Raw genomic sequence first — 5,606 nt, forward strand, 5'->3', positions numbered from 1 at the left:
TTTCAAAGGTAGAAGCAATGTTATTAATTGTGATGCAAGCGTTTGATTCGGCACCGGTGTGTGTCTCTGTGTATTGCTTTGTCTTGTTTTCTTTTTTTTTTTTTTTTTTTTTAATTTCATACTACAAATAAAAAAAAAAAATTTAAGTGTCAAAACAAGAATGGCTGTCCTTCCCTCACCTTTACAACCAAGTACCAATCCATTTTTCTCCATGTTTGTTCTCTTGTACATAACATCTTCCATGTGCAGAGGGAGCACAGTGCTCCATTGCATTTAATATCACTAGAAAACACATGAATGACCAACAGAAGTAGTTGAAAAATCGATTCCAAAAACCGGGGGCTAATTCTCCCGCCTCGAATGCAGAGCCACGCAGTTCCTGATTGACAGATCAGACACTGCGACGTTCTGAAAAAAAAAGACCTGTGTGCTGAGAGAGAGAGGTAGTTGAACCCCGATCCCGGAGAGGCCCGGTCCTACTGGTTTTCTTAATGTCTTTCCCTCATCAGTAGCTATAGATATGGAGACACCTGTGAATCTGGGCTGATTAACAAAAAAATAATTCGTTCAATTAAGTTACCGCGAGCACAGCCTAAACGAAAATCAGGAGACCCTGTAGATCGGCAGGAAGGGGGCCTGGAGACATTATTATTATTATTATTATTATTAACTTCTTGGCAGACGACCTTCTCCGGGGTGACTTGCAGCTGTTACAGAATATCACATATTTGAGCATCAAAAGAAACGTGTCACTTACATTTGGATAAATTTCACTAGCTGTGATTGAAAAATGACGAGCTCTGTTTCGGAAGAGGCACAGTGACCTTATTGTGCTGATTATCAATGGACATCACGAAGATGCTGCAGAATGATCTGTCCATCTCGGGCAGGGGTTGTGACTCTTGGTCTCTCCCGGTTCTGTCTTTGACAGAGTGGGTCTGGTTATACCGTCTCGCCAGGTTTGAAATCGCTGGCTGTGAGCACCCAAGACTGTGAGCCACAGCGCGCTGCCCCAGTCCAGCCTCCAGCATGCCGATCGCACGAAGGCGCTGCTCTCTTCACAGACGTGGCATATTGTGTTTTTTTTTCTGTGATTTTCTTTATTGCTTTTATTCAAGCTTGCAATTCAGCAGGTGAAATCACTCCGTATCCAGCGTCCAATCAACTGTCTCACTAATTAGGTGATTAAGAGCTTCAGTCACTCCAGCGTGTCGTGGGCAAGGATGAACGATCGAGTGATTAAAAAGAGAAGTTTCGTCAATGTCCACCATTTATATACCTGATTTCATTTTGAAAAATAAATGTGTTATAAGTTTCTTTCGATGCTCGGTACACAATCAAATCATTAGTAAAATCAAATTAAAATGAACGAAAATTACAAAAAAGACGGTAAATTACGTTTGATAGCTGTTGGACTCGAGGGCGCTGGAGGTGCGGCTATCGCTATCGTCCTAATTATCCAAACTTTTTTTTTTTCCCGGAGGCTGGTACTAGGCACGTCTTCGTACAAGGTTTTGCGGTTCTATTCAGCACAGACATTTGCAGTTATATCTGCGCGATTCATCCTGTAGTTTAGATGGAAGCTGTCGGGTGCTGATGCAAGCACCAAAATAAACTACAGCAAATCACACAGGAGCGGAACCGAGCACGCCGTCAAGCCGAGTCTTATTGAGCCGCTCCGAGCCGCTCAATCACTAACGCTCCCCGTTTCATACATGCCAACATTCCCGCAATTCAATATAGATCAATATTGGACACTTGATTTGGTGTGTTTGGTGCTTATAAATAAGGGTTAAATAAGGGGGCGGCATTGTCCTCTTCCTTCGCCACTCAACACGAGGCTAATTTCCCCCCAAAAAATGAACAATCGGCGGACCTGCGCAAATATGCGTCTTGACGTTTTTGAGCGAGCAATGAAATCTCAAATCAAAACTTTTGTTTTTTTTAATGTACGCTGCGGTTTTATTAAAAACGATTACCGGTGAAGGCAATTTGAAACGGACCCGTGTGCAGCCTTCCCTAGCAGCGAGCGCGCTTGAATCGATGCTTCTTGTGGTGTCGCGAATCGTTCGTTTTGGGGGGTACCGCGTACCCGAGTCCTGTCGAGTGCGGTTCTTTATTGCAGATTGGGCCGAATTCAATATCTTTGTTGTTTTACGGTATCGTCGCATGCTCGTACTGATAAACATAACGGGGCCGACGCTCAGTGGAGTAAGGAGGCTAAACCGATCGATACTCGATATATATTAAAAAAAAAACACCGACTACTTTAATTTTTAAACAGGGTGTCGATTATTTTGGAATCGATTGCTTTGAATCAAACGTGGAGTTGACGTGCTGAAACTCAGTCGGTGTGTGCGTCTGTTCAGCGTTTAGCTCATTTACTAAATAAATCAATTTAAATTGAGACACTTTTAAAATCCCCCCCCAAAAATAAATAAATAAATAAAAAACAACAAAACAAACAAAAAAAAACTGACCGTACAACTCCGTCAGATTATTGAAACGAAGTCGGTTCGACCAGCCGCAATTTTATTTATTTATTTATTTTTGTGTAAAACTGTTGCCTGGCCGGAGTTGGCTTTGCTTAATTTTTCCAATAAATCATAAATGTTGAAACGCGGCGCCAGCGTGCGGCTTGGATTTAATGTATTTGCTACGTGCTTTCCAGTGCTTTCTTTTATAAACGCTGACGTGCCCGCCTACCATTGCAGGCTCTCACTGCGAGGCTTAAACGAGGAAAGAAACGACAGAGACAGAGGACACAGGACACAACGACGCAGGGATACAGTGTGTTTGCAATGAATTCTTGCTGAAATTGACACTCAAGACTTCTGCACGGAGGGGGGAAAAAGCTACAAATAAACGAGGTAAGCACAAAAACAGATAAACACACCCAGCTGCTTGCTCGATTAAACAGCGTGAATAACAAAACCAAAAACAAGCGCCGCGGATGAGTCGAGGAAGCTGTCTCTCGGAGCAGTTGGAGTTGCATATTCTCCCTTTTTTCTCTCAGCCATTGCCGTGCGTAAAGGTATATAATAAACCCGATCTGGTTCCGCGCTTGCACAGTGAAAGCTGGCAGCTCTTCTCTCTGTGTGTCTGTCGATACGGCGCTCGCTGACCAGAGCCAGAAAGAAAAGCAAGATGGTTCCAGGAGGAAGGAGAGGGGGGGGGGTGTTCAACAGCTAGGCTGCTGGTTTGCTAACGCTGCTGTGTTCAATTAGGCACAGCACACACACATACATATGCACTGGGCGTGGGAGACGTCGCGTTTATTAGAGCCGTGTGTCGCTGTCACGTTTTCTAATCAAACGCTGCACACCAGCAATTAGCCCCGGTCTGGCGCGTTTCAAAACAGTCTCCGTGGCGTGTGCGAAATAATCCAGTGTGTTTCCGCAGAGCCCGCTTCTGTGCAGGCTACTTGTCATTATAATATGTCATATACAATACATATATAATTGATTAAATATAGTACCATATACAGTAAGGTTTATATGATATACAGATTTTCATAATATCTCTATCTATCAAAAGCCAATTTTTCAGCTGTGCAGAAAGACACGCAGTGGAACGGCTTCTTTTTCAAGAATTCTGTGGATGTGATGTCACGATTGTCACAACACACAGAATGGAATGCATTCAGGCGACAGATGTCCTGATAACGATGCATTGTTTTTGTTTTTTTCCACACCCCTGAATTAATTTTAGGAACCTGGACATGTAAATATATAAAATAATAACAGAAAGTAAATGTATAAATAGACTGAACACACTGATGACAGCGGGACTCAACAGAAAAGAATGAACTGATTACCTCCAATAAATACAGAACATTGAAATAAATAAGTAAACTAAATTCCTTCAAGCGTGCTGATGCGCTGGGGATCCTGAGAGCCAGCGTTGCACGACAATAGAACTTTATATAAACTAATCAGAATTTAAAGATAGAAGTAAAATGATGTCACAGTATATGGAACACCATGACATCATGCGAGAATAAATCATGGATTTGAACAGAAACAATAACAAGTGGTTGCCATGCCGTCACTCACCTATAAACACCTCCAGTGTTTTGATACAAACACAGGCTCCCTTGAGAAATATACCGACAACGGCTCTTTGAGCTAAAATATAAATATATAAATCCACAATTCATGATTTTACAAGGAACACACACACACCATGGACGACCTAGTTTGTGGTTTTAGAAATAATAAAATTCGGTCATTGACGCTATAGAAGAACACAAAGTAAATAGAGTGGACACACAGAGTGGACACACAGAGTGGACACCTCGATTCAGATTGCAAAGGAACAGCAGCTCATTACATCATGCATGGTAATGACATCACAAAGACATCCGATTTATAGAGAAATAAATCAAAAAGCCTGTAAATACCTCCGCTGTTAAACACACTGAAAAGTTTGTAAGTCGTCTCTTTGAGCTAAAACTGTGTGTCTATATATATATATATATATATAAAAACACATACACACAAACACATTATATACTCATATGGTTCGTAGGTTTCTTGAACAGTGACAAAATTGTGTCTAATAGATTTTTAGTGAGATATATTTGACTACCTGTAACTTGTTTTACGAAGAGAAAAAAAATCTCTCGATCGTTCATTCTTGCCCAAGACACGCTGGAGTGACTGAAGCTCTTAATCACCTAATTAGTGAGACAGTTGATTGGACGCTGGATACGGAGTGATTTCAGCTGCTGAATTGCAAGCTTGAATAAAAGCAATAAAGAAAATCACAGAAAAAAAAACAATATGCCACGTCTGTGAAGAGAGCAGCGCCTTCGTGCGATCGGCATGCTGGAGGCTGGACTGGGGCAGCGCGCTGTGGCTCGCCGTCTTGGGTGCTCACAGCCAGCGATTTCAAACCTGGCGAGACGGTATAACCAGACCCACTCTGTCAAAGACAGAACCGGGAGAGACCAAGAGTCACAACCCCTGCCCGAGATGGACAGATCATTCTGCAGCATCTTCGTGATGTCCATTGATAACACTGTATAACAATTTTTTTTTTGTTTTTTGGAAAGTGTTATTTCCTAATTGCTTATGCCTCAGAAGTATAGAAAATGGCTATTATTCCCCACAAACTTTGCTTTTGTGACCAGGACAGTGATATTTCAAAATATCACTATTTCCAATGGGAAAACGGGCAGATGTGTGTCTTTTCGTTCACATAAAGTCAGAAAAAAACATATGAATCCAAATTAACATGTATTTATACTAAAGTAATACAAAGATGACTACAAAAGATTTACAAAAGCAAAGTTTGTGGGGAATAACCGCCATTTTCTATACTTTTGAGGCATAAGCAATTAGGAAATAACACTTACTACCCAGGAACAAAAATTGTGTTACATAGTGTAATCAGCACAATAAAAAGTCACTGTGCCTGTTCTGAAACGGAGCTCATCATTTTTCAATCACAGCTAGTGAATTTATCCAAATGTAAGTGACACGTTTCTTTTGATGCTCAGTGTGTGTGTGTGTGTGTATATACTTCCAAGTGAAAAAAATATTCTAGAAATTTGTAGAAAATTAATTAAAAATAAAAGCTGAAGTAGCTTGGTTGATAAGTTT

This window comes from Polyodon spathula, chromosome 16 (assembly GCF_017654505.1).
Source record: "Polyodon spathula isolate WHYD16114869_AA chromosome 16, ASM1765450v1, whole genome shotgun sequence".
NCBI classification, from domain to species: domain Eukaryota; kingdom Metazoa; phylum Chordata; class Actinopteri; order Acipenseriformes; family Polyodontidae; genus Polyodon; species Polyodon spathula.